At 48.3% G+C, this 7619-nt stretch overlaps 1 protein-coding gene across 1 annotated transcript in view; it reads right to left on the bottom strand.

The window, feature by feature from the left end:
- The window catches only part of TPK1 (thiamin pyrophosphokinase 1), a 310839-nt gene that overhangs the window by 127346 nt on the left and 175874 nt on the right, over positions 1-7619 (bottom strand). The window lies entirely within an intron of this gene.

The following is a 7619-nucleotide window of genomic DNA, read 5'->3' as shown; positions in this document are numbered from 1 at the left end:
ACCCTCTCCCTTACACTCTGTCCATCCAGGCAGGTATCAGCCTGTGTCTGACCCTCTCCCTTACACTCTGTCTATTCAGGCGGGTATCAGCTGTGTCTGTCCCTCTCCCTGAGACTCTGTCCGTCCAGGCAGGTACAAGCTGTGTCTGTCCCTCTCCCTGACACTCTGTCTGTCCAGGTGGGTACCAGCCTGCATCTGTCCCTCTACCTGAGACTCTGTCCATCCAGGCGGGTACCTTATCAAGTTTCTTCCTAGCTGTCAAATCCATTGCTTCCTTTTTATTCTTGACGCCCAAGCTGACCACGCCTTTGCCTCTTGAAACTCGCGGTAACGTCCCTTTTTCAGTTCTATTTCTTCTCACTTACGGTTATATCCTAGGGTCCTACCCTCTGCCGTTACTCCTTTCACTCTATACCTCCTTCCTGGGTGTAAGAGGCAACTTGCAGGTTTTAATTACCAAGTAGCTGTTGATGATTCTCAAGGTTATACCTCTAGGCCAGACCGCTCTGGAGTTCAACACCACACATCCTTTTAGACAGTTCTACTTGGCGCCAAGGACGGCTCAGTCTCTGTGCAGCCTGGAGTCAACGGGCCGTCTTCACGCTCGGATCTGTGGCTCTCAGACTCTCTCTCCAGACAGGGCGGCGTGCAGTTGTCGAGTCTGGAGTCCTCGGCATGGCGTTGACTCTTCCTCCGCGTTTTCTCCAGCCGAGACGTTTGAGAATACACCCTAGAGAACCTCATCACCCTTCTTCTTCCCCACGTCCACTTTTTCAGTTTAGCCACTCTCCACATCTTGCCTGGATGGCTAAAAGAGCCAGCTGGCCTCCCAGCTGCCATCTCTTCCCTGACCAATGTGTCCTCCATCTTGCTACCAAACTAACTTTCCAAAATGTTCATCCCTCAATAAAAACGCTTAAGAACTGCCCGCCGCTCTCCATAAAAGGCCATGTCCCTGAGAAGGCTGAGCCCCCATCCTCTCTAGAGCCCGCCTACCCCGCCGCATCCCCCACGGCCCCCTCCCCCAGCAGTGTGCTGTTCCCGAACGTCCCCTTGCAGGGGACACTCCTCCCACATTAAAGTCTCTGCTCCTTTATCTGAGGATAACTCTTCATCAGCCTTTCCTCAGACGCCATCTCCCGAGCAGTCCCACCTCACACCACCAGCCCTGTGCCAGTCTGGGTTCCATGCTTGTTCTGTGCCATCCCCATGGCGCCCAGCGCCCCCTCGTGTTTCTGAATCCTCTCTTTCTTCCCTGTCTCCCCACTAAACGGTGAGCAGCAGACAGAGGCAGGGTCTTATGTCTGCACTGCTGGAGCCCACCCACCATCTGTCATGACAGAATATCTGTGGACGGATACACTCCATTCTGCAGATCCACAAAACAGCAAACAGCAGCGTGGGTTCACTTCTTCATTAAGGGAAATAGTTTAATTAAATGGGTGAAACCACAGAGGGCAGAATTCTGTGGAAATCTGAAAGGGGCGTTAGGACAACTTGAGATCTGTATAGCTCTGGAATATTGTCATGGTGTATTTCAGATTCAGATGGAAGGATTTCTTCCTCACACATGTACAACTAATGCTCTGTCCTACAATAGGATAGGTTTTTGTCTTCTACTTTAAAAGTGCCACGTAGAGGAGGAGGAGAATAATAACACAGAAGGAACAGGGAAAAGAGAGAAGGAGAGGTGAGTAGCACAGAAAGCTTTTCCCTAGAGAGCTGGATGGAGGTGGAGCGAAGGGGAGAAGAGATGCCAGGAAGACGTGCGTCCGTGCATGAACCACAGGAAAGGCGCAGCTGCCTGGGAAAGAGGGAGCAAGGAAGGGCCACCCTGCAGGTGAGACACTGAGGGCAGGATGAGTGGGCGGATGGAGGGAGAGAGCGGGAGGAGGGGAGGGGAGGCTCGGCATGGCAGGCCACCTCTAGGAGTAACACTAGCCCTGTCCACAGTCTCGAGACTGCCCCGGGGTCCTTCCTCAGAAGCTCACTGCAGGAGAGCTGTGCATCTCCACAGTCTCGAGACTGCCCTGGAGTCCTTCTTCAGAAGCTCACTGCAGGAGAGCTGTGCATCTCCAGTCTTGAGACTGCCCTGGGGTCCTTCTTCAGAAGCTCACTGCAGGAGAGCTGTGCATCTCAGCACCAGTTTTTCTTTCACAGAAACGCCAGGTGTGACCTTGGGCAGATCCCTCCCTTCCAAGGCCCGTCCTTGCTCAGCTATAACGGATCTCTCGTCCTCACTCTGCACACGGACGCTTGACGGTCCTCTGCTGCGCTACAGTTTACCCCGAGACTGAAAGGCCAGGCAACGACACGGTACCATGAGGCAGACTACCCCACAGAGAGCAACTGTAACTGCGTAATACTATAGTGAGAAGACTGTGAAGCTGTCTAGGACTGGGGCCTTCTCTGAGACTCGCTGATGTGATCACTGGGGGTCACGAGGAACTGTGCGTGCGTGCGCAGACCGACCCACCCCCACAGCTCAGCAGAGACCACCGTGCACGCTGCATTTACTTCACGGGTATTATCAGACCAGTAACATGTCTCTGGGGCAGCACTAATGGTTAAGTGCTTGACTACTAGCCAAAAGGTTAGCCGTTTGAGCCCACCCAGAGGCTCCTCGGAAGCAAGGCCTAGTGATCTACTTCCAAAAGGACACAGCCTAGAAACCCCTATGGGACAGTTCCACTCTGACACACACGGGGACGCCATGGGTCACAACTGACCTGGCAGCAACTAACAGCATCACGTTCATCAAGGTCCCCGTGCAACACACATGGTTTGCGCTCGACTGCTAACCCAAAGGGGAGCCCTGGTGGCCCAGCGGTTAAGAGCTCGGCCGCTAACCAAAAGGTTGGCAGTTCTAATCCACCAGCTGCTCCTTGGAAACCCTGTGGGGCAGTTCTACTCTGTCCTATAGGGTTGTAATGACTTGGAACCGACTTGACGGCAATGGGTTTGGTTTTGGGTTTAGACGAACCTAAAGGTTGGCATTCAAACTCACCCAGCGATACCACAGAAGAGAGGCCTGGTGATGTGCTTCCGTGAACATTACAGTGAAGAAAACCTGTGGAATGCAGTTCTACTTTGTAACACATGGGGTTGCCACGAGTCAGAACCAACTCAACGTCAATGGGTTTTTTTTTTTTTTAATCATATCCATCACCCACATCACAAGTGTATAATATACAAAATGCCAGGACATTACCCAGTAAATAACTGATCTAGTGAGAGACAATAAAACAAGCAAGGGTGCAGCATGATGGAAACCACGAGGAAGAAACACCTATAACATATTTAGAAGTTTGCTGAAGTGAGGAATAACTGACAGACGTCACTCTGTAACACCATCCTCTGACGTCAGAACCTGAGATCTGGAACAGGACTCATGAACAAGGTTCAGGTTAATATAAAAGGCATGCCTTATTAACTCCTGGACATCTCATTTCCTGGCCATGAATCCTATTAACTTGCATTACAAACTGCCATAAAACCTGGAGATAAAAGCTAATTTATGCTCAGTGTACAGAAGCTAATGTTTCTGTACTCCTGTGAGCCACAGGACCAGAAAACCAGCAAGTGCGTACGTGGGGCTGGCGCCGGGTACGCGGCTGCAGGGAGCAAGGCCGGGACCCCTGGTCCCTGTGGTCTCAGTGGCAGGGCAGCCTAGCCAGTACCCATGCCAGAGACGGTCCCTGTCTGAGCTGTGTCCCACCTGCTTCAGAAAGCCTGCTCAGAAAAGGTGAAGATGTCTTCAGTGTACATTTTTGGAAGTAAAAGAAAGATGCTTACTTTAAGGGAGGAGCCACGAATCATCCTATTTTAAACTTTCTATTTAAAAATGCCAAAGTGACCACTGCTTCCAAGTAAATGCTACCTACTGAGGTTTTCACTCAGAATGATATTCGGACCCACAGTAAGTGAAATATGCCAAAATAGGACATGAAAACCTTATGGGCTAACAGTCAACTGCTATCAAACCCCACGTATTTTTCTATCTTTAAACAGACCTTGAACTATACTACTGTATGCGGTCGAGTCGTTTCTGACTCATAGCGACCCTGTAGGACAGAGTGGAACTGCCCCATAGGGTTTCCATGGCTTCCATCTTTACGGGAGCAGATTGCCACATCTTTCTCCAGCAGAGTGGCTAGTGGGTTCAAACCGCTGACCTTTCAGTTAGTAGCCGAGTGCTTAACCACTGCACAACCAGGGCTCCTTCAGTGAATGAGTGCCCAAACCTGTTGCTATCAAGTCAATTCCCACTCACAGTGACCCTACAGAACAGGGCCCCTAGGGTCTCCTAGGCTGTAATCTTTATTGGAGTGGATCAACAGGTCTTTCTCCCACGGAGCCGTTGGATGGGTTCAAACTGAAACCTTTCAGTTAGCAGTCGGGCACTTTAACCACTGCGCCACCACAGCTCTATACACTTGTTAAATCTCATTTTTACTTAACAAAAATAAGTCACAGGAAGGGGACTGGGAAGTGAATGTGGATGAAAGACGCAGGCTGGGCAGAGTAAACAACTAGAAGAGGTATGTGACCTGCTGCCAGACATACACGCCATTCCCAAACAGCCACAATGAAGCAGGAGAGGCAAGTGCTTCATGACAGAGCGCAGACCACGAGTCCCACGTGCAGACCCACTGGAAGGAACGCAGCGCGTCACAGACCACGAAGATCCAGGGTAGGAAGGCTTCCTAGAAAAGATGAAGAAAGCACCTTCCCGTTCCAGGGTTGAGGGCTAGCCTAACCGCTTAGCAGCAGCAGCACAGCACACACAGGGCCAGCTCCTCACCACATCACAACACTAAAAAATCGTCACCCAAACAGCTCCCGTAAGACGTCTATTCCTCCTCCTGCTACGACCTTCAGTGTCGGTCAACCTACTCTAGAAGTCGCTGTTCTCGAACCGAATACTCACAATAATTAAGATTTAACTGAATTTTACCGCTTTAAAGTACTTCAGCATAGCTCACTGGTAATCTCATTTAACCTGATTATACAATAAAGATTATTTATAAGTAGATTTTGTTATAATTTAAAAAATAATTTACATGTATGGGTACAGCAAGATGGTGGGATGTACCAGATTTGTATTATTTGAAAGTAACTGTGTATATTTATATAATTACATATTAAAATATATGGTTAATTATATATGTGTAAGGAGGGGAAGGCGCATGGTGGTGCAGTGATTACGCACTCGGCTGCTAACTGAAAGGTCATGGTTCAAACCCACAGCCGCTCCAAGGGAGGAAGACCTGGTGACCTGCTCCCATAAAGATGACAGCCTAGAAAACCCGATGGGGCAGTTCTGTCACGTGGGGTCGTTGTGAGTCAGAATCAACCTGATGGCCCACAACAACACGGACGAATATAAATAACACTCACACCGGCCTGTGAAGAAGCCCACGAACCCTGGCCCTTGGTAGCAGAGAGGAGGGAAAAAAGGCTCCTGTGAGCTTTATAACCAGAAGTCCAAGCCCCAGCAGGATTACACTGAGAATTCACATGGCACCAACGGTTAAGCGCTTGACTACTAGCCGGAAGTCTGGCAGTTCAAACCCAACCAGAGGCGCTTCGGAAGACAGGCCTGGAGATCTGCTTCCAAAAGGTCACAACCTTGAAAACCCTATGGAGCAGTTCTACTCTGCACACATGGGGTCTCCATGTGTCAGAATCGGCTCAACGGCAGCTAAGGACAACAGTAGATGGCCCCCAAAATTCTCAAACGTCGTAAGTTGCTAGTGCCCCCAAAGAATTGGGCTGGTCGTCCCCCCGGGAGCCTGGCAGAAGTAAACGTCCATTCTCTTTGGACTCAGTTTAACCCAAGTCTCAAATAATTCCTAAAGTTCTCAGAAATACGAGGTCACAGCCAAAAATCACAAAATCTAAAGGAATAAAGTTTACAATATACAAAAGCAGAAACCAACAGAAAAAGGCAGCTGATGTGTAAAGACTTCAGATATTAGAATTACTCTGGAATATAAAAAGGTTCTGCTAATACTAATGGCATTATATATTGTTATAATGACTGATCTTATTATAAAACATACTGACAGTTCTGATTTCAGAAAGAAGAGACTTGGTTGGAAGTATGCATACAGGTCGAGGGTGTGAGGAACGAAAGCTGGAGAGGGGCTGGGCAGCAGAGCAGACACAGCCCCGGGGGAGAACACAGTGGAATGTAGCGCTGACGGACAGCTCCAGAACGCAACCGAGAGATGAAGACACAGGAAATACGAAAGAGCAGTTTTGAGACATGGAGGGTACAGATGGAAGACCCTGCACGCAGTCAACTGGAGCGCGTAAAAAGAGAAACCGTGAACAGGGCAGAGACCATCTTTGGAAAAATAATGGCTGAGAGGTCTCCAGAACTGAAGACAGCCAGTGAGCCCCCATCGATGGAGGAGATACAGTGAACTCAAGTTGATGCCTTTTAGAAAGTGCACGCTTACCTATATCAGAGCGAGACTGCAGAACACCAAAACAATGAAAAGATCTTGAGGCAAAATCATTTTTCAGACGTGGCTGCTCTATCACTGAATCTTCCAATCATACTTTTAAAATTATTGTTCTGCAGTTTTCACAAACTAAAAACCCAAAACCAAACCCATTTCCATCGAGTTGATTCTGACTTATAGTGACCTTATAGGATAGAATAGAACTGCCCCATATGGTTTCCAAGAAGCGGCTGGTGGATTCAAACTGCCAACTTCTGGTTAGCAGCCAAATGCTTAACCACTGCGCCACCAGGGCTCCTTAACTAACTAGTAATCTATTAACCAGGATGTCTACACAGAGGGAAGTTGCGGTTGACCACCTTAGCTATCATACATACCATCAGAGCAACACGACATACAGTCATGCACCGCTTAATGTGCACGACACGTTCTGTGAAATAGGACGTTATGTGAGCACTGTATTATACACAGGCAGTCCCTGGATTATGAACGAGCTCCATTCCTAAATCTGTCTTTAAGTCTAATTTGTAAGTAAGTCAGAACAGTTAGGTACGGTTTGTATCTAACATCATTTGTCAAACGTTTGTCTTAGTGTATAATACAGAGTGTACCTTTCTATGCATGAAAACATTAAAGAAACACTAAAACATCTTCAACATAGTAACACGGTAATAATAGTAACAATAATGCTCTGATGCAGGTCACAAAGCAGTGCCTGTCTGTTATTATGAAGCACTGTATGTACCGCAAATTTTTCATGTAGTAGGCTTTACAGGGGTTGGTTCATAACTATGGGTTGTATGGAAGTCAGACGTTTGTAACCAGGGGACCGCCTGTATAACCTTATGGGATCACGTTCATACATGTGGTCGGATGTTGCCTGAACGGACAGTATGTGGCACGTGACTGTATAATAAGGCTCAAAGCTTCACTTCAAAAAGTGGTGTGAAACGGTGGGCGTTTAATTTGATAAGAAGCTTAAGACACCTAGAATGCGTATCTGTGCACACCACATTGCTAACTGAAATCTCTTGACGACTCCCCATATCCACGGAAAAGGTTTACACTCCACTGTATGGGATTCAAGGCGCTCGCAGTGTAGATCTTCACACTTTTCCACATGGCACCCACACTCCTCTGCACAGG

The sequence above is a fragment of the Trichechus manatus genome, unplaced genomic scaffold (assembly GCF_000243295.1).
Source record: "Trichechus manatus latirostris isolate Lorelei unplaced genomic scaffold, TriManLat1.0 scaffold00093, whole genome shotgun sequence".
Classification (NCBI taxonomy): domain Eukaryota; kingdom Metazoa; phylum Chordata; class Mammalia; order Sirenia; family Trichechidae; genus Trichechus; species Trichechus manatus.
Note: the sequence above shows the minus strand (reverse complement) of the source record. Positions and strands in the feature narration are given on the sequence as shown.